The sequence below is a fragment of the Oncorhynchus gorbuscha genome, linkage group LG11 (assembly GCF_021184085.1).
Source record: "Oncorhynchus gorbuscha isolate QuinsamMale2020 ecotype Even-year linkage group LG11, OgorEven_v1.0, whole genome shotgun sequence".
NCBI lineage: Eukaryota > Metazoa > Chordata > Actinopteri > Salmoniformes > Salmonidae > Oncorhynchus > Oncorhynchus gorbuscha.
Window position 1 is genome coordinate 47,157,085 of NC_060183.1, and position 25,444 is coordinate 47,182,528.

At 41.2% G+C, this 25,444-nt stretch overlaps 1 pseudogene across 1 annotated transcript; it reads right to left on the minus strand.

Moving 5' to 3' along the window:
- Positions 1-231: 231 nt before the first annotated feature.
- On the minus strand, positions 232-20,391 carry LOC124048778 (annotated as a pseudogene). Its single transcript, XR_006841301.1, has 20 exons — positions 20,127-20,391; positions 18,644-18,777; positions 17,983-18,095; positions 17,684-17,789; positions 17,470-17,556; positions 17,209-17,339; positions 16,807-16,901; positions 16,657-16,702; positions 15,941-15,992; positions 15,786-15,858; positions 14,725-14,822; positions 14,473-14,584; positions 14,201-14,346; positions 10,995-11,147; positions 10,280-10,488; positions 9,974-10,063; positions 9,137-9,219; positions 8,806-8,979; positions 2,755-2,818; positions 232-2,455 (listed from the first exon to the last, which is right to left on the minus strand). The product of XR_006841301.1 is annotated as an ARF GTPase-activating protein GIT2-like (transcript).
- Between the last annotated feature and the right edge of the window lie 5,053 nt (positions 20,392-25,444).

A 25,444-nucleotide genomic window follows, 5' to 3' on the forward strand; every position in this document is an offset into this window, starting at 1 on the left:
AATGAAATACGCGAATGGCATGTCACGTTTAGACACGGAACACACCTGTGATTTATTCAATGGGCAACGCTACTGTACAAAACATTACTCTGATAAAATTAGCAATAAAGAAGAAAAAAAATGGAACAATTAAATCGGAAGGATATGACAGAACAGAACAAACTGTCGCCTAATAGTTGAGGTAGGCCTATTCATTATTTATAGATTGAGTAATATAAAGCAAACTAGTAGTCGAGTTATAAATTCAAGTTTATTACTTTAAAAGGCAGTTCTTTATTTCAATCACAATGTAAGTAACTGTATGACTGTTGTCTGGCTCATAACACGCAATGGCACACAAATGATCCTCACTCCCCCACACCCCTGGACAACACATGACCCCCACATGACTGTATGGCCCATAATACATATAAAAAGGACAAATGCTTTTAACACATCTTAAAACCCTATTAGATTAACATGTTTTACCACTTGCAGCACAAGAAAGACAATGTAAATTAATGGGACACACACACACACACACACACACACACAGAGTGAGAGAGATCACAAGCACATCTGATTGCCTGTGGATATATTGAAATCCAAATGCTGTATAGAAGACATCACCAATATGAAAACTTGCATGCCTTAAAACAGCATAGAATACGAGGGAACTTTACGTGTTAATAAGTTTAAGAAAATAAAATGTTGACAATTTGTCAAGTGTGAGATTGTATTCATACATAGAATATAGAGATGGGTTGTATGAATTAAGTATAAAAATGTACAAACCATCTATTCTTATATTTTTTATAAAACAAATTATAGAATTTGGGTCGGCTGTTTTGAGTATCCCTTTGGGATAAACGTCATAAACACACTACACTAAAACAAAATTGATATTGGGCATGTGTGTGAGGTATGGCTACATTGGATCCTTTTTTTGCTATACCTTTTGAGCTCAAACAACTACGAAAAGAAACTGAACAATGGAAAACGGACTTGGGCGTTGTCCTCACCTTTATGGCTTTGGCATGAAACATAAAAATGGCATTAATGGAAAATACCTTGAGGAAAACGTTGTAATGGACACATCATGGCTCACTATTCCACGAAGCTACAATCAGGCCCATAATGGTTGGCACCCTTGATAAAGATCAGCAAAAAATACTGTATCAAAAAATACAAATACTGAGCTATATTGTTGGCTCAAAAATAAAACAAGTCAAAATTATTGGCACCCCTGTTTTCAATAGTTTATCACCCTCCCCTTGTGAGGATAGCCTTTTGCTAAAATGTATTATGAGATTGGAGAACACGTTGGGAGGGATCTTAGAGCATTCCTCGTGCTCTTATGGAGTGCCCTCTTCAATTTAAACCACTGGGTGTTCAAGTCTGGAGAATGAGATGGCCATTGGAAAATGTTGATTTTGTGGTCACTTAACAATTTCTTTGTGGATTTTCATTAGTGCTTAGGGTTATTGTCTTGCTGGGAGATCCACTTGCAGCCAAGTGTCAGCCTCCTGGCATTGGCAACCAGGTTTTTGGTTCAAATGTCCTGGTACTGGGTAAAGTTCATGCTGCTGTTGACCTTAACACGGGCACCCAGGACCAGTGGAAGCAAAATAGTCCCATAACATCAAAGATCCACCAATCCAATGTGCCAATGCCGTTTATCAAACACCAGGCAGTGCTATGGTCAGGTGTATTTATTTTAGTATTTTTTTTGTTCATCATCATCAAGGGTGCCAATAATTATGGATTTGACTAGGTTTAAGATCCCAATGTGTTTGGCCTTGAATAAGAAGTTAAAAGCGAACTGTTTGAAAGCTTTGGACAGCCAACTGTCCTCGTTGCATAGCAGAGAGCACCAAGAACAAGCACTCCCAGCAACCACAAATGTTCAACCACCTGAAATTGATCCAAGGCTGTTTAAAATGTGTAATGTTGCAAAATAGTAACGAATGTCTCTTTTTGAGGTAATCCCAGATAGATATACTCATACTGGTAGAGTATGATGACCTGCCTAACAGACAAACCGATGGACAAATCCCTTGGGTGACCCACATTTCGCAAGGTACACTTTCTGTAAACATTCTTCACTAGAAAATTTACTAAGACGAATTGAGTACTTTAAATAAAAATGGTGGCATACAAATAACAATGGTAACACTGATAAACACCAACTTGAAATTAGTACTGATAATATATATATCTCTCCAATATCTAAAAAGGGATGTTAGTCCTTGGGTTAAAAAAAACATCAGTTGCTGTTCTCTTTGGTTGTCACAGTGACGAGTTGCTTGGCAGCCTTGGCAATGTCATAGGCACACTGGATGACCTGCTGCGTGACCAGCTGCATGTCGGAGGGGCAAGGGTTGTGGGGCGAGGCCTTCTGGCACTCCCCATGGAGCCGGCTGGCACTAGAGGTGAGCAGCCGCAGAGACCCTCGCACTGTGTCTGAGCATGGCCTCTGAGTAAAGGAGAGAGGAGGCAGGAGGTACTGTTGGCAAAACATATGCCATTAACGGTCCTATTCACACTGCAGTGTAAGGAGTGGATTTACTGCCATTGTGTGTGTGTGTGTGTGTGTGATTGCATAAACTTTCCTCGGCCACCCTGAAGAAAAAAAAAGAGTGCAACATCTAACAACAGAACACCAGCTGAGCTAAGATGCAGGACATTCATTTCCCATCCATGTTTACCAAACAAAAAAACACTCTGGCTCTTGCATACAAAGGAGGAGTGTCTCAGTTGGTCATCCCAGCTTACCTTTGGAAACAGGATGGCCATCTCTCTCACAGCCACATGGATCCTTTCTGAGCACGGTACAAAGCTGAGGGGGGAGGAGGAAGAAAACATCAAATAAGCGAGTGATCCTTTTTCCAACATAGGTGTTAGTAGATAACTCTGGCCCAGTTTTTTCTCTTCTCAGTAAGACAGTTAAACAAATATGTTGAATACTTAGGAATGTTTCCAGAAGCTTGCAAAGCCATTGATCCCCTTACTACATAAAGACACTTCTTAAAGAACAAAATCAGCAAGCCATGTCCTGGTGGAGGTTTATTAGTGGACAAGTGAGAGAATTAGCAGCCCTGGTTATGTCCATCATGGAGCAGACAAAATAGAATATACTGAAGGGTCTTCATTAATAGCAAACATGTGCTCCATTTGAGGAAATTGAACACCAGTACTGCATGGATAATTCTTGAATTATGGTGGTAAATGGTGCCAAAGTCAAGGGACAGCCTGTAACAACACTTTAAAATGACAAAAACATGACAAATATGGTTTCTGTTTTATTTAACTTATTTATTATTCAATACTGTAAATACCGTTGAAACTATTTAAAGATTTTCTATAAATTGTCATATTTGTAGCTACTTTTAAGTAAATACCTGCAGTCAACTTGTGCAATAAGTTAGGAGATTCAGCAGATTGCGTTCTTCATTTCACCCGTCACATATTATGAAGCTTACCGTAGTTCCCCAGAACAGTTGAGCGAGTCACGTGTTTGTTTGTAAAATGGCACCACGGGAGAAAGAGGGAGCAGGTGAGTCCAGATGTGTAATGACATGGGTAGCGTTTTATATTGAAAGTCACGTGTTTTCTTGCTTCAATAGAATGATCAAGGACATGAAAGTATAGTTTTACTTCTCAGAAAATAGATTAGTGCAAAACATTCGCAGGACAATAGCTTCATTTTCAGATGACGACAGAAGTGCAACGCTATTTGGCAAGTAAATGAGCTTATAATGAAAAAATAAAGACGATGCATGGACATCATGTTTCTAATTTGTATTCTAGAAAGAATGTAGCCTGCTACATTTCCTATTGTTTTAATTAAAAGGTAATATTTCATTTTATTATAGCAAAACAGCTCAAATAAAGCAAAGAGAAATGACAGCATCGTTACTTTAAGACATGAAGGTCAGTCAATCCGGAACATTTCAAGAACTTTGAACGTTTCTTCAAGTGCAGTTGCAAAAACCATCAAGTGCTATGACAAAACAGGCTCTCATGAGGAATGCCACAGGAAAGGAAGACCCAGAGTTACCTCTGCCGCAGAGGATACGTTCATTAGAGTTACCTGCACCTCAGATTGCAGCCCAAATAAATGCTTCAGAGTTCAAGTAACAGACATCTCAACATCAACTGTCCAGAGGAGACTGAGTGAATTAGGCCTTCATGGTTGAATTTCTGCAAAGAAACCACTACTAAAAAGGACACCAATAAGGAGAAGAGAGACTTGCTTGGGCCATGAAACACAAGCAATGGACATTAGACCGGTGGAAATCTGTCCTTTGGTCTGGTGAGTCCAAATGTAATATTTTTGTTTTTCAACAGGACAATGACCCAAAACACACCTCCAGGCTGTGTAAGGGCTATTTGGCCAAGAAGGAGAGTGATGAGTGCTGCATCAGATGACCTGGCCTCCACAATCACCCAACCTTAACCCAATTGAGATGGTTTGGGTTGAGTTGGACTGCAGAGTGAAGGAAAAGCAGCCAACAAGTGCTCAGCATGTGGGAACTCCTTCAAGACTGTTCAAAAACCATTCCTCATTAAGCTGGTTGAGAGGATGCCAAGAGTAAGCAAAGCTGTCATCAAGGCAAAGGGTGGCTACTTTGAAGAATCTCAAATCTAAAATATATTTTGATTTGTTTAACACTTTTTTGATTACTACATGATTCCATATGTGATATTTCATAGTTTTGATGTCTTCACTATTATTCTACAATGTAGAAAATAGTAAAAAAACAACAACACTTGAATGAGTAGATGTGTCCAAACTTTTGACTGGTACTGTATGTATAACTTTATGACCTGGATTGCCTGTCATTGCAATTTGTTTATTTCAGTTTGGGCTTGTTAGCATATTTAGCTAGCAGCATCCATGGAAATTCACTATTACTTGTGCTACATTTGTTGGCATTCTGGTCAGACGCCAAAAGTTTTTTTCCCGTTTTTTTGCCACCCCCTTGTGTACTAAGCCAGTAATACCGTAAATACCCAGATGAGAGGACGGTATATGAAATTAAATCTGGATACCGCTCAAACCTAATTATGACATGTTTTGGTGTATTTAGAGATCTATTTTGGATGCTAGACAGCAAACAAAAGTATTTCATATATTGTATAGATCAATAAAATCAAAGGCTATTAAAATACTGATTTTCTTTACTAATACAATGTGTCTTTCAGTTTACTGTCATCGGTGTTATTGCCTTAAATCACAGATTACAAAGTTACACAAGGACCTTGAGCATTCTCTCCAGCAGCAAACTGTTAGAGGGAGGGATCTATATTCATCTAAATTATTAGCTAAACACAACCTTTTAGTCTGTCTACATTTGAGGATTCCAATGATCGTTTGGTGTGTGTAAACCCAAAGTGTCCATTAGTGCTAGTCAATTTAAATGAAGGGAAATAACATTGTGAGCAAATTGATTAATCATATCACTTTGGTAAATTGGGATTTTCTGAAATGGAAGGTCAATTCTTTAAAGATGATTTCTTAAACTTCTCATTGGTGTTACCATCATTGGTGTTACTACTCTTACTGGTGGCACAATGTTATCATAATGGTAGAAATGATTTAAAGTCATTAAGTCATTAAGTTAACCTATAGGTTCATTTAGAATGGGAAGATGTATCCAAATACATTTAAATGAAAAAAAAGAAGCCCAAATGCCAACGTAATTCAAGAACCACCCATATTTTCCCCCGTCGACTATATGATGAAGTGGAGTCTGTTACGCCCTGAAAACATCATCAACAATGAATCATTGTTTGAAACCAACACATGGCTTAGAAATCAGATAATGGAATGCATCATAACTTTCCACCATTTCAATCAATAACAATGTCTCCGATATAACCCAGTAGACTGAGGACGCATACAAATTGGCAGGGTGAAATTCTTCAGCAGTGTTCTGTGGTCACCATCTGGAGTGGGGTTTGGCACACAAGCGAAAAAGCAAATACGACACAGCTTTAGTCAAACGGGGGCCAATAGTGAAGGTTTGTGTTAAAGAGAACAGTTTGAATTCAAGTGGATTGTATAAACACTGAATGAATAGCCAGTGTGAATCTGTATTTAATAAAAACAGAACCCCCACCCCAAACACAGACTAAAATCTAAGAATAAAGAATGTCCTGTGTGTTGACATGTAAAAGCCCCATAGGCCTGTACAGTGCATTCAGAAAGTATTCAGACCCCTTGACTTTTTCCACATTGTTACATTACAGCCTTATTCCATAATTAAATTGTCCCCCCCCTCAAATCTACACACAAAAAAAAAAAAAAAAAAAATGTAGAATTCAAGGCATACTTAATCAGCATGGCTACCACAGCATTCTGCAGCAATACACCATCCCATCTGGTTTGCGCTTTGTGAGATTATCACAAAGGCTGCGTAAGGGCTATTTGGCCAAGAAGGAGAGTGATGGGGTGCTGCATCAGATGACCTGGCCTTCACAATCACCCGACCTCAACCCAAATGAGATGGTTTGGGATCAGTTGGACCGCAGAGTGAAGGAAAAGCAGCCAACAAGTGCTCAGCATGTGGGAACTCCTTCAAGACTGTTGTTTAAGCATTACAGGAAAAGCTGGTTGAAAGAATGCCAAGAGAGTGTGCAAACCTGTCATCAAGACAAAGGGTGGCTACTAAGAATCTAAATTACAAAATATATTTTGATTTGCTTAACAGTTTTTTGGTTAGTACATTATTCCATAACTGTTATTTCATAGTTGAGAGGTCTTCATTATTATTCTACAATGTAGAAAATAGTAAAAAGAAAAGAAAACTCTTGGGGACCTTCAATGCTGTTTTGGTACCCTTCCCCAGATCTGTGTTGACACAATCCTGTCTCGGAGCTCTACGGACAATTCCTTCAACCTCATGGCTTGGTTTTTGCTCTGACATGCGCTGTCAACTGTGGGACATTATACAGACAGGTGAGTGCCTTTCCAAATCATGTCCAATCAATTGAATTTTAAACTATAAAAATAAATGACTGGGAGTTGATATGTGAAGTGTGCGACTGTATTTTTATTCGCCGTTAGTCAGCACATTCACATAAAATCATTTTGTGTGCGCCAGCTCATTTTTTAAATTCTACAATCAATTGAATTTACCACAGGTGGACTCCAAATGATTTGTAAAAACATCTCAAGGATGATCAATGGAAACAGGATGACCCTGAGCCCAATTTCAAGTCTCATTGCAAAGGGTCTAAATTACGTATGTAAATAAGGTTTCTTTTTTAAAATTTGTAATAAATGTGCAAAAATAATTTTTTCAATGTTTTCACTTTGTCATTATGGGATATTGTATGTAGATTGATGAGGAAAATGCTTTATTTGACACATTTTAGAATAAGGCTGCAACGTAACAAAATGTGGAAAAGGGGGTCTGAATACTTTCCGAATGCACTGTATCTGGCATTCCAAAGGGGAATCTGAGACATCGTCCTCTTTGTTTCCTGCCAGCTACGTTTGACACACGCCCCCGCCCCTCAGCACACAGACTGAGGAGAAGGTGATAGTGCCTGGGAGACAGGGACCGAGGCCAGAGTACCATGAGCCAGGGGGGGCCTGGAGAGAGGAAGCAGGGGCCCCCTCAGCACTCTCAGAACAGGGCAGCAGGGTAGATAGACAGCCCTGGGCAGCCCTGTCAGAGCAGGGCACCAGGCTGTAGAGACAAGTCCGTCCGCGGCCGGCCCCCTCACAGCAGGGCAGCAAGCCAGAGAAGCGGCCTAGACTTCCTGGCCTGGAGCTAGCCCACACCGTGAGGAAGAAAGTCAGACAGGAAGACACAAGGACAGGAAGGGGAGGACAGAGTGGGAATGCAGGACAGTTAAAACTGAACTCAGGAGAAGAACAGAATGAAAAACAGGATACATCCTCTGAATATTAACTAACATCAAGGCGGTGGCCCGTTCCTGTAGGTTCATGCTCTACAACATCCGCAGAGTACGACCCTGCCTCACACAGGAAGCGGCGCAGGTCCTAATCCAGGCACTTGTCATCTCCCGTCTGGATTACTGCAACTCGCTGTTGGCTGGGCTCCCTGCCTGTGCCATTAAACCCCTACAACTCATCCAGAACGCCGCAGCCCGTCTAGTGTTCAACCTTCCCAAGTTCTCTCACGTCACCCCGCTCCTCCGCTCTCTCCACTGGCTTCCAGTTGAAGCTCGCATCCGCTACAAGACCATGGTGCTTGCCTACGGAGCTGTGAGGGGAACGGCACCTCAGTACCTCCAGGCTCTGATCAGGCCCTACACCCAAATAAGGGCACTGCGTTCATCCACCTCTGGCCTGCTCGCCTCCCTACCACTGAGGAAGTACAGTTCCCGCTCAGCTCAGTCAAAACTGTTCGCTGCTCTGGCTCCCCAATGGTGGAACAAACTCCCTCACGACGCCAGGACAGCGGAGTCAATCACCACCTTCCGGAGACACCTGAAACCCCACCTCTTTAAGGAATACCTAGGATAGGATAAAGTAATCCTTCTCACCCCCCTTAAAATATTTAGATGCACTATTGTAAAGTGGTTGTTCCACTGGATGTCATAAGGTGAATGCACCAATTTGTAAGTCGCTCTGGATAAGAGCGTCTGCTAAATGACTTAAATGTAAATGTAATGTAAATGAATATCACAATTACTGAAGGTTGAAAGATGGATAGGTGAAGGAACAATATATGAGCAGCACCATTTCCCGTATTTAGAACCGATAGGGAAAGTTTCACACAAACCTTTAAGTCAAGAGATATTTTCTCTAACTGCTGATTGTAGTTTTCTGTGTTTCCCTGACCTTACCTCTCATGTTTGTTCTCCTGCGCGGCCCTCAGCAGCTCCTGAATATTCTTGGTGATCTGCTCCGTCTTACAAATGACGTCCTCTGTGCAGGGCAGGGTGGAGTCAGCCTCAGTCTCATCCTCCCCCTGCTCTGCTGTACTGCTATCCCCGAGCCAACTGCTGTTCCTGCCCATACTGTATGGGGAGAGGAGAGGTTCTACGGTTAGGCACTCCCTCACTTGTGGATCACTTTGTATATGAGCGACTGCTAAAATGTTTCCACATTTTACATACAGAAGTCAGAAATATACAATATTTTTCTACTATAGACATTTTAAATCAAAAGTCCTACCCGGACTCCTCCAGTCCTGTGTGGTTTGGTGTGTTGTCATAGTCACTCTCCAGCATGCGGCTCTGTCCCTCCAGGCTACAACCCTACAATGGGATGAATGATCAAGTAAGATGATGCTCGTCTCTTAGTTTAGTTTGCAGACAACCTTTGAATCTGGTGAGAGAACAGCCGCACAAACGCTACCACAGTCTGAACGTGCTTGATGAAGCAGACGGATCAGAATCATGCTCTCTGAACCTAAAAAGCCATTTCATATTAAACCAGACCTCAACTGGTTTCAAAGCAGAGAGGAAAACGAGGTAGTACGTTTGAACCAGGGACCAGCTCTGTGGCAATAAGCAGTCAATTAGATCGATATTCCTGTGGTACGGTTAAGGGCTTCAGTGCAGATGGTTGTCCACCCCCTATGGCTTGTAAACACGGTTCACACTACAATGAACGATGACATTCTGTATTCCTCATCTGTTTCAACAACCCTGTAGCCTTCTGACAGGATGTATGGAAACACCACAGTGTACTTGTCGTGTTTCGGGGCCTTTGAAAACACACAGACACCAATGTATAACTCTGGCATTTCTAAAACCAGAGAGTTTCTTCAGGTATTCGACACAGCAGTGCTGTCTGGGGGATGAAGGGTTAGTGAAGAACAGCAGCAGAGTGGTGCATGCAGCCAGCCATACCATGCGGAGAGGAGAGGCAGTGAGGTACAGCAGCAGTTGAAGGATAGAGTATGAGGAGATGGTACAGGAGGAGAGGAAGTGGCAAGGCAGAGGGGATAGCACCCCTTCCCTGGGGCAGCTGCCCCCATCCTCTCAGAGGGAAGATTAGGTACTTAACCCTTCGAGCTCGCTCGTCCCGCGACCAGGACAGGGAGGAGGGGAAGGTAGGGAGGGAGGACGAGGCGTTCCCCAAAGGACCCCTCCCAATCTAGAAAGGGTTCAAACCAAGTTCACATAAAGGGAGTTGACTGTATTCTACAGGAGAAAGGGGCGGGGGTAAATGCACAAACAAAAACTGAATTGCCACAAACCAAACCAAATATGCTTAAAAATAATTACCACAAACCAAAAATTCTGAAGGCAACGGTCCACAGTGAACGGCATAGAACAGTCCAGGAGGGAGCGGTGTGACCTCTGAACTTACGTTTGTAGGGAGGGGCTGGACGGTGAGGCTGTCGTCACGGCGAGGAGGCACGCCCCTGTGGGGATACTGCCTCATGGCCGAGCCCGTTTCATACATGGACATGGGGCGGCCCCCGGGGAGAGGGGGGCGGCCGGAGAGGTCCCGGGGTGCTGTTGGCCACTGGGTGTCTGCCATCTCAGGGAGGACTTCTCAGTCTGCAGGGAGTTCAGCTGGAGGGGACAGAAGTTCAGAATATCAGCATTATTTCTGTGTAATAGCCTAAAAAAAAAGGCCTGTGTGTGAAACCTAAGGTGATAATACCATGGAGAATGTGAGTATATCAGTGCAGGTTTGGATGGAGAAAAATCTCTATCCAGACTCTCCATGACCAGGCAGCTGCACTTCCACTGTGTTTTCACTTCCTTTTCTGTAAATAGCCCTGGTCTGGTCACGAAGGACACTCCCAAACTATTGTTCTCAACTTCTCATGAGAAAACAACAAACCAGCTGCTTCCTTGAATGAGCTAAAGGTTCCTGTCATATATGAATTACAATCTGAACGTGTTCAACCAAATACCCAAATACCTATTTGCACCGACAACATAAGAAACATGAGAAGGACCAACACAACAAGGGAGCAGTTCTTGTGGGTCTGCAAACATCTGAATCTGCATAAAGCTACTAGACTTACTGTGGGATCGGTGGGTTGTTATAATGCCAAAGTCATAAAACGTACCTTGCTCTGCATCAACTGGAGCTCCTCACTCAGGTGACAGTTGACCTTGAGTAGCTGCTGTATCTTGGCCTCGGAGGCCGTGAGGGCGCTCTTCACCTCCATGAACTCATGCAACGTAATGGGTCCATCAGACAAGTCCGACGACTCGGAGCTCTGAAGGATGGGGAAGCATGGTGGGATGGAGATTTTAAAAGTTGCACATTTAGCACCATTCCATGTGATTCAAATCTGTTCATACACACCCTGAGGAAGACGACGACAGAGCAGCAACAGCGCGACTTTAGATCATTAAAAAGCAATTGCAAAAGCCACAAATACACCTTAATGGTTCTCTTTAAATACAGTATGTAAATACCATGGAAGTCATCTTACTTTGGAGAACTTTACAACGACCAACCCCCCTCCCAAAAAAAGGTAGGCTCGCTCTCCCTCAATCGGATACTGTATGCACATCAACAACGAATGAGCTCAAATCTAGTGAGGGATAAACCGTCTCAAACTTTTTCAGCATGTGGTCCTAGTTGGCAGTCCAAATTGCACGGATACGATTAGGAATAGTAGCCTACTCGCCCTGGCTGACGAAGGAAGTAGGGTTGCAGGGTGCGACAGCTCCTTTGAACTAAAAATACAAATGTGTTTTAGCCTACTATAGTTACGGACACTGACTGTAGCATAATATAATATATACTGAACTTGTGCACACATTCATTTACATCCCTGTTAGTGAGCATTTCTCCTAATCCATCCACCTAAAAAGTGTGGCATATCAAGAAGCTGATTAAACAGCATGATTATTACACTGGTGCACCTTATGGTGGGGACAATAAAAGGCCACTAAAATGTGCAGTTGTCACACAACACAATGCCACAGATGTCTCAAGTTGAGGGAGCGTGCAATTGGAATGCTAACTGCCGGAATGTCCACCAGAGCTGTTGCCAGAGAATTTAATGTTAATTTGTCTGCTATAAACCGCTTCCGTCGTTTTATAGATTGAAATTGGCAGTACGTCCAACCGGCCTCACAACTGCAGACCAAGTGTATGGCGTCGTGTGGGCGAGCGGTTTGCTGATGTCAACATTAAGAACAGAGTGCCCAATGGTGGCAGTGGGGTTATGGTATGGGCAGGCATAAGCTACGACAACGAACACAATTGCATTTTATCATGGAAATTTGAATTCAGAGATACCGTGACAAGATCCCGAGGCCCATTGTGGTGCCATTTATCCGCTGCCATTGACCTCATGTTTCAGCATGATAATGAACAGCCCCACACCACAAGGATCTGTACACAACTCCTGGAAGCTGAAAATGTTCCAGTTGTTCCATGGCCTGTATACCCACCAGACATGTCACCCATTGAGCATGTTTGGGATTCTCTGGGTCAATGTGGATGACAGCATGTTCCAGTTCTTGCCAATATTCATCAACTTCGCACAGCCATTGAAGAGGAGTGGGACAACATTCCACAGGCCACAATCAACTTTATCCGAAGGAGATGTTGCGCTGCATGAGGAAAATGGTGGTCACACCATATACTGACTGGTTTTCTGATCTACGCCCCTACCTTTAAAAAAAAAAAGGCATTTTATTAAAAGGTAATTTATTTCAAATCGACAGATTTCCTTATATGAACTGTAACTCAATTAAATCTTTGAAATTGTTGCATGTTGCGTTTATATTTTTGTTCGGTATAGTATTTCTTGCAGTGAAACTATACACCAAATTTACAATTGTCTCAGGAATAGAAGTGAAGGAATGTTTTCATTCAGCATCTTGAGATAATGAAAATGCACAGTTAGGGACCGTGCAAACATGCAGTCTTTGTCAGTGAAATAAAAGGAGACCATAGCCTATGTCAACCACATAAAATATGCATCCAAGTCCAACTTAAATGTATCAGATTCATTTTGGATCGTTTTCACAGCTTTTCATATCCTTGAAACTGGTCCAACTCATGTAATTTCAAAGTTTTGCAGGGAAAATCTTTTCGCTGTTTTAGTTAGGCTAATGTATTTTCTCCCCGGTTCCTACACATCCTCGCTCAGAGCAGAAATGGAAAATAACTTTACTGATGTCAACTAGATTAGGCTAATTATTATTGATGCAATCTATAAAAATAAAAAAAATGTCTTCTAGAGCAACAAGTAAAGACAGAAGAGAAGCTGCATATAGGCTTGTCTAATTATAGAAAAGTTGGCTAACAAATAGCCTACCAAATGTCAGAAATGATAAGGGGTGAAAGTAGCCAGGAGATGACTAGCTGGAACCATGACGTGTTCGGACAATAGTGTACGCAATCAATCAATCATTATAGGCTACAAGTGAACCTAGTGACAATCAACAAATATCATTAGACTTGTTTTTTTAAGGTGAATGGCGGGTGCATAGTGCATTGTTTTAGATGCTGGAATCCTTATGGAGTGGATTGAACATGCGCAGGTAGCCTCCTTTTTGAAGTGATTTGATGAAAACATCATGCTGGGTGGTGTTCATGTCACATTAAAAGCCTACTTTTTTACAGTTAAATTACATCTATAGTATTATTCCCCAAAAATATGAAAGGGCGTGCACACATAGGTCCCGCACCCACTATCAAAAAAACAAACATTCCCAATACATTTGATTGACAACTAAGGGATATGCACTAACTGTGGATAACAACCATTCAAGTTCAGCAAAGCGAGTCACATGCAAGCTAACCAAATGCAACTTGTAGCTAGCCACCGAAGCTGCCACTCACCCACTGGTATAAGATGACATCCCATCCCTCCAACTTGCTAGCTACGAGGCTCTGTGTTTTTAGCTTGCCAAATAAATACATAGCTAAATAGATAAGCTTGCCACGTTATGACTTGTGATAACTGCCCTGGCTAGTTTGTGTTGAGACCCACACTTTTCTTTCATCCGAACGGCTAAAGACAGCAAACAACGTACAAGCTGTGATTTACAACTATTATAAATATTTATTAGACTACCAAGAAATGTATTGGTGAATATGAATTATGCAAATAGAACCCATTTTTAAAACATCTTACAAAATGTTGGTTTTTGTAACAAACTGAATTTGATATTTTTTGAATGATAATGTCTTTGTTTCATATCTGCAAAGTAGTTCAAATAGTGTCAGTTTCACATAATGGCTATGCCAATACTATGTTAATGGTAATGAAAAGCGAAACTAAAAAAACGACAAATATGGTGTTACCTTGGTCCTGCCATCTTTCCCATTCTTCCCAGGGGCTGGTTCCCGCTCTGGATCTTCATCAGACGCCACACTGTCATAATCTGGCTGGTCTTCATTATCCTGGTTATCACTCCTGTTGATTCCCTCCAGGATGAGCTCTATGTCCTCTGAGGAGAGAGAGCAACGGTCAGAGGAGTGGACCACGCAACAACCATGCCATGGTGGGTAGAGTAATGAGCTTTGTTCCAAAGTGCCAAATGTAAGTAAAGTAGCTTCAGATTACTGTACTATACCTCTGGGACTTTTACAGGAGTTCCCACGTTGCCGACGTTTGGCGTCAGTTAATATGTCAATGACGAGTGTTGCAAATTCATGTGCGTTGAACCTCGCTAGCTTCTGCCGGCCCTGCAAAACAAGACAACATTATGAAGCGGCTGTTTTGGAAGTTAAGACTCTTCAATCAAATGCATAAAACTCACCTAATAGCTTGGGAAAGAGACCCACCAATTTGAAATAACAGTGAATTGCATTTGTAGTTGACTTGCCTGGTTTCTGGTGGATGAGTACTCAGGGTTGACAGGGAGGAAAGGCACCACAGTTGTGTCGGTTACCAGAGTGCCGTGGTTCTGAGTCACCAGCCACACTGATACAGCAAAGACAAACCATAGATATACATAATTTGTTTCATATTAATAATCTATTAAAACACACCTAGTGATACCTTTATCAAACACTTATAAGCAATCACAATTTCTGCTAAACCTACTGGGTCAGTCTTGAATTGCAGTGGCATTTGGGCATGGCATTTTAGAAGAAAATGCATTTCGGTACGTCTTTCCATTTAAAATCAACTGATATGGCAGCTTAATTACTTGAAATAACATTGTGCCACCAGTAGGAGCTAGAAACACTAACCATGATAATACCAATGAGACATTTTAGGTTATTGAACATTTTCTTAAAATGGAGGCCACAGATGCCCAAATCTAAGGTCCCTTCACTAAATGATACCATTAATCATTTTGCTCACATTGTTATTTCTCTTCATTCAAACTGAGTAACACCAAGTGACACTTTGGACTCAGACATACCAAAGTATCAACGGAATCCTCAAATGTATGACATAAAAGACACTTCTTTAATAGAGACCCCTCCCCCGATAACAGTTTGCTGCTGGAGGGAATGCTCAAGGTCCTTGAAGATCTTTAAATGAGTGATTTAAGGCAGTAACACCAATGACAAAACTGAGGGACAGACATTACTCATTTGTTATAGAAATATACAATACATTAACTACTTTTGTTCACCTTTTAGCATTCAAAATAATAGATCTCTAAATCCCCAAAACATGTCAATATAACGCTACACGTCACTACTTCGACAACCCATTTTCTTACCCTAAGTCCTTTAAATAAAAGTTTGCAGTAAAAAAATACTTTCATTATGTTTTATCCTTGATAAACAGTTCAAAATAATCAAACGTGATGTGTAACTATGTCATTGTAAAGTGTTTTTTTTTTGGTTGCATAGGCAAGGGCCACAAAATGGCACCGCAATTCAAGAACGACCCTACTACAAACAATCAAATGTCACTGTATCTGTTCACCTGCATCAGTTTCTCTTCTGTCCACTTCATCATAAACGTCCATGGCAAGCTCTTCAAACTGATGGTTGGTGAGCTGAAATCACAAGCCACAGTAAAATCATATCACTGGTATGTCAAAAGGACCATAATAAAACAAAAAGTTTCATTTCACTCACAGACTGGAGTTTTTTCTTTGCAGCTTTTGCAAATTCTGACAAATCCAGACTGCTGTGGACAAAAATAATAAATAAAATAACATATAAATTACACACACACACACACACACACACACCACACACACACACACACACACACACACACACACACACACACACACACACTACCAGTCAACAGTTTGGACACACCTAGTCATTCAAGTGTTTTTCTTTATTTTTTGTATTTCATACATTATAGAATAATAGTGAAGTTATCAAAACTATGAAATAACACATATAGAATTGTATATAATAACCAAAGAGGTGTTAAACAAATCAAAATACATTTGAGATTCTTCAAAGTAGACACCCTTTGCCTTGATGACAGCTTTGCACACTCTTGGCATTCTCTCAACCAACCAACTTTTGACTGGTGCTGGTACACACAGACACACACAATCTATATCTCATCAGTTTATATAGCAAATGCAAGACAATAAATTATAGCCAACAGTTGACATACTTACACATTTCTTTTCCATTAACATATGAAAGCAAAGGGAGATAAACAATGGTGTGGTAAAGGAATTATGTTTTAACCTCAGTTACTATGGATACACACAGATGCATTTCATTTTGGCCTTATCAGACTGAGGTTTTTGTAAAATGTCACAAAGATGCCTGAACAGCATTCTATTACTCCATAAGCAAGCAATGGTGTTGGGTTCAGTTCTTACCGGTCAGCCATTTGTGGAATTATGAAGTGCTGTCCGTTTCTATGATCTAGTAGGCAAACACAGTCAGATTAGAACAAACAAAAATCATTGTTCAATTCATCAATGAATCACCATCTCCCTATAACCCCCCCCCCTTCTCTGCACTCTTACCTGGCCTTCTCCCACAGAGGTAAAATGCCAAGCAGTCAGTGAGTTCATACTGGATCTCTACCAGTCTGTCTGCCAGCTCCTGATGACCTGCTTGTCTGAGCAGAACAGGTATAAAAGGTCATGATTCTTCTCCACATCAATATTAGTGGCGTTGAGGTCAATTTCTGTTTACTGTAAATGCCAACTATAGCACTATTTATTTCTAAGAACGCTCTACAATAAAGCCAAGGGTGGTAAAGTTATATTTTATTCAGCGAGTTGACATCTGTAATCATGTAGATTCTTCAAATAAACTTTAGTACTAGGCAGCCTCATAAACCGTTCTCTGTGAAAGAGTTGTGCAACCATCAGGGGTTATGGATTGCTCCCGTGCAGTATAAAAGAGTATGAAGCCTGCTTTACCTTGCGTAGTCAATAGGGGTCTTACCCCCCATGTCTAGGGCATCGGGATCCGCCCCATACACAGCCAGCAACTCTGCCTGCGACACCTGGCCTGCCTTAGCTGCTACATGCAGCGGAGTGTTTCCTTTTTCCTGAAGAACAAACAGGCCACCACCCCAAAACAATATGACACTGGACACTGTGTGGGCACTGTTGTAATAATGTGCAGGCTCATAATCATTCCATTATGTATTGATACAGTTCAGGCTATTTTTGACATACCGGGTGGAAGAAGTTGGCCTGGGCTCCCAAAGACAACAGTCTCAGGCACGTCTCCAGGTTCCCAGTCCGAACACTGGAGTGGAGTTGCTAGAGGCAACACCAAAGAGAGGTTTGGTTAGCTAAAAACAGTTTTTTTTAAATAAATTGGCAAATGAATGATCTCAATGGCAACGAAGCTTGCAATCCAGGGGATGTTCTAGCTGCAATCTCTCACCTTACTGAGGTCCTTCGTAGTGACACTGTCATCCTCTCGACAGGGCATTCGATGGACATAAGCCAGCATCTGATATTTGGCCTTGATGAACTCCGTTTTATGGGGACTGGAAAGGGAACAGACACACACTAATAAACCTCTGAGACTGTCCTAACCCCAATGGCACTTTAATACAACAGAGAGTCCCACACTGATGGTGATAGATCATGGCGAGACTAGATGCTTATGCTTTGTCATGACATTGTTGAAAGTTCCATTGTTTAACCTTCAACAAAAAGTTTTAAATGTGTTCCACTCACTGGACTCTGTCCTGGGGGTTGGCCTTGCGTTTTCCACTCGAGATAGACGAGGGATCCAGAAGGCAGTGCTCCCAGATGGAGTTGGACCCATTGCTGTACAATGTCTGAACCATCTATAAAAGAAGCAAACAATAAAACCAATTGATAGGGGAAAAACAACATTTGAAGAAGTTCTCTGATGGTAAAAGCAAAGATACCACAATAGAAAATGACTCAAGTAAAAGTGAAAGTCACCCTGAAATTCTACTTGAGTAAAATATACTTTAATTAAGCAAACTAGACAGCAAACCAGGGGAACACTCCAACACTCAGACATAATTTACAAACGAAGCATGTGTGTTTAGTGAGTCTGCCAGATCAGAGGCAGTAGCAATGACCAGGAATTCTCATGATAGTGTGTGAATTGGACCATTTTCTGTCCTGCTAAGCATTCAAAATGTAACGAGTACTTTAGGGTATCAAGGAAAATGTTTGGATTAAAATGAGCATTATCTTCTTAAGGAATGTAGTGAATTAAAATTTGTCAAAAATATAAAATAGTAAAGTACAGATACCCAAAATAACAACTTAAGTCAAATTACTTTAAAGACTACCAATGTACTTTACACCACTGACTGTTCTTGTGTCAGTACTACTGTGTGAGTTTGTGTGAGGTGCCCACCTGTAGTTGGGAGGGGGGCCATGGTGTATGGGTCAGGTGTCGGACTTGGGAACTGTGTCGTCCCAGACCCCGGTGGATGCTGCAGCACTCATCACAGACCAGCACACCCCTGTTCACTGAGCCCCAACATGGGCCTGGAAAACACACACACAAGATTAGACTCAATATTACTACAAAGGCTCCAAGTCCACACACAAACACCATAAAGAATAAAAGTCATGCATCCAGTGCACCAGCCTGTTCTCAGAGCATTTCCTATTATTCCGTACGTAAATCCAAGACATTCCATTCAGTATGATATGTTACGTTTGGTATGGTTACATAAAACAGATGGTTACTTAAGGCAAAAACTGAAAGTATGTTGGTTGGTCATGGTGGATGTATAACACGAACATCTAGCTACCCAAAGGTTGCAAGTTAAAATCTCATCTGGGACAATTTTAGAATTTTAGCATGTACCTAACCCATTAATCTAACTCCTAAACTTAACCCTAACCCCTAGCTCGCTAACGTTAGCAACCTAGCAAGAATTCATAGCATATACGTTTAGCAAATTTGCCACATATCATACGTTTTGCAAATTCGTAACATATTTTAAGTTTGCAAATCTGTGACATAAAACTTTAGCAAATCATATTTTTTATTTAAAGAACAGAACAAATTATTATTTACAATGACAGCCTACCCCTGCTGACACTTGGCAAATGGTGTGCCACCCTATGTGATACAGCCTGGATTCGAACCAGGGACTTTAGTGACGGGTCTTGCACTGAGTGCCTTAAGACCACTGCGCTATTCGGGAGCCCAACATATTTTATGTTTGAAAAGGCATAACATAAAATAGGAATTGTAATTCATAACATATCATACGAAATGGGTTACACTGAAAGATATTCACAAATTAATACATACCATACGAAACTTAACATATCACACCAAAAACGGATTTACGTACATAATAAAACGAAGTGCTCTGAAACCAGGTTGAGTGTACAAATCATTCTTCATGCATACTTGTTTTATGATTTCAGCCAGACAGCAACTCCCTAGCTACAAATGTCATAGCTAACGATTTTACACAATATAAACGAGATATACCCCAACTAACGTTAACTTGCAAGCTAAAACAAAAAAAGAATGACTCTTGTAAAGTCTAGCTAGCCATAAGTTAACCAGCTAGCTAGGAACATTAAAGTTGAGACCTGCTAGTTAGCAACAGACGGCTAAGGCTACTGTAGCGGACTTCCCCATTCTTCTTTGTTAACGTAGATATCATTGTCATAGCAGCAAGTATGTAGCTAGTTGCAAGCAACGCGATGCATTGTTGGAACTAACGTTTCAAGACTGTGAATCCCATTGAAAGTGAAAATAAAGCAAACAAAGACTAAAAGGGCTTGGGCTATCATTCCATGAAATACAATTGCTAGCATAAGATAGCTTTCTTGCTAAATTCATAAGGCTAGCCAGCCATCGCTTAGCTTACCCGGGGCGCTACAGTCAGCGCAGACCTGACAGTCTCTGTTGCGCAGACGCTTTGACATCCCGTAAGCGCGCAAACTAGCTGGTTGTATAGAGAAAGCCCTTTAAACTATCCGGTTCAACGGAAACTCACGAGACACACTATGCTAGTATCTAATGTAGCTACAACGACGAGGTCAGGGAATTTGATAAGGGAAAATGCTAACTGTCTATGCTATCTCATTATCATCAAGATCCCCTCTCCAAAGAGCCCTCCCTGGCTCCCTCCCGTTATCTGACGTCAACAACAGAAAGCGAGAGGCATCTGGGTTGTCATTGAAAACGCAAACACCAAAATTCTATATATGTTTACCTCATATTGTGGTACTAATAATTTATTGTTGATACACCGCGTGATTATAGCCTATTATATTTGTCAAATGTTCACATTGATTACAATGGAGGTAGTGGTACGTTGAAGCTATTTGTAGGCCTGGCTAGCTCTTAATTTTCACTAGCTGTAATTTTGACAATATTGGTAAACCTAATGCAGATTAGGTATACTCTCATAATATATTAGGTGGAGATAATCACAGATTACACTGCAAAATAAAACAGTGGACAGTTAGAATACCTTGGAACAGTGGAATATCTTTCAACCCACACATTTAACCCCTTATGTTGTGTGAATGGGTGAGTGAGAGAGCGTGCGCATGTACCTGCCTGTGTGTGTAGCCTACCTGCGTGCGTCCGTGCATTCTTTATCAACCATAGACTGCAAATACAAGCCCTATCATCAAGAATTGGCTGTGTACTGCACCGTGTCGCTTTAAAGGGGGCGTTCGGTCGCATATTCCCAATCTGCCAGAGTGTAAATTGAAGAGAGGGACTCATTTGAAGCAAATAGCTGGCCTTGTGCGATTGAATCAACAGCAACAACGGGGCGCAATGGGAGGTAAATTAGGTTTTTCGATTTGAATAGGCTATGTTATAAAATATCAAAATTGTCTTGAATGCCTCACCAACTTTCAATGATATCGTTATGCTTTTTCATTCCAGAGGCCGAGACGCGTCAGAAATTGCTGCGCAATGTGAAGAAAGAGGTGAGTGCCTTCAGTATTTGCAATGTTTTTAACGACAAATTATTAGCCGTTCTGTTGTATTTTGATGCCCAAAATAAGATTGTAAATTGGAGACACCGGGAAGTCTGGTGTATATGCTTTAATAAAATTGATCATAAGGATACATGTAGCCTAACAGGATATTATATTCTTTGGATCGTGATTTTATTATAAAGGATGCGTTCAGGGCGACCTGGATTGAAATACGTGTATATATCCAGATACATAGCAATGATTTGGTATCAGTAGGCAGGCCTAGGCAATAACGCCACGATCAAAGTAGCAGTAATGTATCTGTTATCTCTGCTTGACGTGAATACGTGTGCATGTCACAGTGCAGAGCCAAGAGCAGCATCATTAGGATTATTGATAACCGCTTTTACGTGTGTTTTTCTTTTATCTGAATGCTAATGCTGTAATGGAGGGCAGCTCAATTCACTGGGCATGCTCATATCTCGGATAGCCTATTACCCCTCTCTCTTTTATATGAAAAATCACGTAATCAATTGATCAGATGATATCTTGCTTCATCCTGTGTCTGGAAATTAGGCCTAAAGGATGTGGTCACACTTTATTTGGATAGTCCAGATAGTGGTCACACTTTATTTGGATAGTCCAGATCGTGGTCACACTTTATTTGGATAGTCCAGATCGTGGTCACACTTTATTTGGATAGTCCAGATAGTGGTCACACTTTATTTGGATAGTCCAGATGCTCTACATATGGTTGTAATATCAACAAACTATCTGTTGATAAGAAACTGCTTGCTAAGGTTATGGTTATGGTTAAGTTTAGGGTTAGTGTTATGGCTGGGGTTAGGATTAGTAGATAGTAAGTTGAAATGTTACTGATAGTTTGTATACAATCCATCTGCAGATGCTCTACAAACTATCCAATTAAAGTGATAAGGATGTTGTTCTTGTGACATAAAGTCACGGTTTATTATTTGGGGACTCCTCGCACTTATCTGTTAGCTACAGCCAGACCATTCTTCAAAGGAAAATTGTCTGGCATATGGTATAGTTGGGCTGCAGCACTACAGAAACCTGAAAGGGAGAGAAGAGACCAACTCCCTGTCTGGCTTATTTTCTTTGTAGCTGCATGCTGGTGTGTCCTCTGTTCTAGCTCCGTTTATGAGATGTTATTTTATTTTGCCCTGAAAAGTAAAAGAGCATTATTAGCAGCATATTGTATCGTGTTCTAATTTGTATGGATAGCCCTGTCCATCTTTGTGCCATTTTTTTAGATGATGGAAAAACAGTCTCTCTCTCGCACACACGCATGCATGAACACGCAAGCAAACAGGCAGTCACACTCATGTACACAGGCACATGCTAGAGAAACACTCTTATTCTGCCAAGTTATTGGCAGCAATTCTTCTCGTCTCATGAAGGCAATCATTGGTCACATGCCCCCTGGGATGGTAAACAGGAGTGTGAGGTTTGCATGTGGAGGCCACATCACAAAAGGGACATGACTAGCACCAGGTCATGCAGCAAGGAAGAGAGTCCTAGTTGGTGATAGTAAATATATACTGTATCTCAACCCCAGACTTTTTTTTATCTATTGTTGCAAAATCGCTCCCCATCCTTGCCTCCTTCTGCACTTTGATTTCTTCTCTTTCTGTGCCTACTCTAGTCAGACCCTGTCTCTTTAAGTGCCTGTCATATCAAATCCCACCTCACCTTTGTCTCTCTCTCTTTTTCTCAGGTGAAACAGATCATGGAGGAGTCAGTGACTCGGAAGTTTGTGCATGCAGACAGCAGCCATATCATATCCTTCTGTGGTGAGTGTGTTCATGTCGTAATATATTACTTATTGAATTTACAGTTCATATGGCTCATTAGAGTTTCGACTTGCTCATTTTGAGTTTTTATGGTTTGTTAACCCCCAATTAAAGGCCCAGTGCAGTCAAAACTGTGATAGTCTTGTGATTTATATATATTTCCACATAAGGAGGTTGGAATAATATTGTGAAAATTATGATATTTCCCTTCTAGGGAAGCTGTTTAAAAAGACGACCTGAAATTTCACCCTGTTTTAGTGGGATGGAGTTTTGGCCTGCCTGGTGACATCCCCAGATGGTAAATTAGTCAATTGACCAATAAGAAATAGAGTTCCAAACCTCTACCAATAACAGTTAGTTTTCAGTTTTCCCCTCCTAGAAAAATTATTGCTTGAGAAATGACTCTTTGCTAAGAAGCTATTTTTGTTTCTTTTTGACCATTCCAATTTCTAAACAATCACAGTGAGGTACTTAATTATTACAAGCCCACTGAAGGACTTTAGTGCCACATGGCAGTGCTGTGCTCTTGTGACGGGATGGGAGGGAGGGTGCATGCCATAGTTGATGGGCAAGCCTAGCTGCATAGCTGGTCTGGGTAGGTTGAAGTGTTGATTTAAATGAATGACTGCTTGGCTTCCAGTATGTGTAACAGATACTTACCTGCTTGGTTTCTCATCTTTGACCGAAGACCATTACTATTGTAATAAGAGCCAGAGTAGAGTGGATAGAAAGAAGTAAGAGATCGTGGCAAGAAATACATAATATTTTTTGGTGAGATGAAAGTAACCTTATCTCCAAAGAGCACCTACCAAAAGGTAGGTGGGACTTCTGGGCCACCCAATTGCAACCAATGATTACTTGGGTAAGAGGACAGACCGTGATAGTAAGAACCCATGGTCAAAGCATACGCTCCAGTTTTGGAGGAAAGTTTTAAAAAGTCTCCATCTGCCTATGGGTATATCATCTCTAACTGGTACTGCAGATCTTACAGATATTTCCCCATTATCAATCGATTCAGGTTTCCAAATGGTGGTCATTACTTACTTTGCAATGTGTACACCAAGTCTTGAAGAACAACCAAATTAAATCATTCGGTGAAATAAGTTCAGACTTCCATCTGCCAAAGTCAGATTTCTTTAGCTATTTACAGCTAAGAGACTATTTACTGAAACACCACAAATGGGTAAAAAGGAAGGGTGAGCCCTCTCTCATAGAAAAACATTTATCAATACTCAGAAAAGGGCAACTGGTGGTTAAAAAATTACAAAACTATACCAATCTATTGCTGTCACGGCATAGAGCAATACTCTGCAAAGTGCAAGTGGGAATCTCCTCAGTGGTTGGGAAAGGGTACGGGGGCTGGACACGCAGTGACCCAGACCACGCTGCTGATTGGAGATCACACATACTGACTCAAGGTAGTTTGGGGAATGGGTAGGGGAGCTAGACAATAATAATGATGACGCCAACAATTATGTTTACACTACCTCTATTAGGAATTGCTATGCTTGAAAATATAAGTTAATAACAAAATGAAAAAGAAAGAGCACCTTTCTCTCTCATCGCAGACTCGAGCAGTGCTGCTATTCTCCGTCAACTAAAGAATTACAGTTGGTTCGAACTAGTGCTTTGTAATCTCTTCACAATTGTCCTCCACCCCATCACTCTGGTTTCACAGCCTCACATTTCACACTTGTGATGTGACACATAGGATTATTGTTACATTAAGAGCACAGCAGTAAGATTATGGAGTCAAAAGTAGGTGGATTATTGCTGGTTGAATTGTACGGAGGTAAATGCCATAGGTATTATGTTAATTTCACATAAAAAATCTGAGTCAGAACATTTTTAAAATTAATTTCTCATGACTACATTGACATTTACAGAGCAAGTGACATTGGGCATCATCCTGTGGTGTTGAAATGTCAAGCCTGGCCACCTCCTACTACCCCAAAGTGTGTACGGTCACGTTCTCAACCGAACACAGCTTGATTTTAGGTTGGCACCGGCCACAGCCATAGAGATGTGTCGGTCCATCTGTGTTAAATTTAACTGACAGCAGACACTATGCAAAGGTGTTGATACTACACCTCTACACATCCACGGATATCCTAGCAACAGTAAACATCGTTTGTCAGTTTTTAGTCTATTTCTGGTCCTGCTGAGAGCCACCTGCACCTTCCCTCTAACCCGTCTCTGCTTCCCTGCAGTAGCACTCAGACTGTCCAAGGGTTTTCACTGGTTGCGCCTGAAAATCTAATTAGCAAACTCTGCATGTGGTTTACTTGTTGTTGACAGTGTATGCAATCATAGCTTAATGAATATCGCTTTGGGGAAAGTTGGTTTTGAAACCAAACTCTGTGTGTACTGTTGGTGTCTGTATATTCAATACTATGTGTTTCCGTGTGTCTACAGCTGTAGTGGAGGCATGTGTG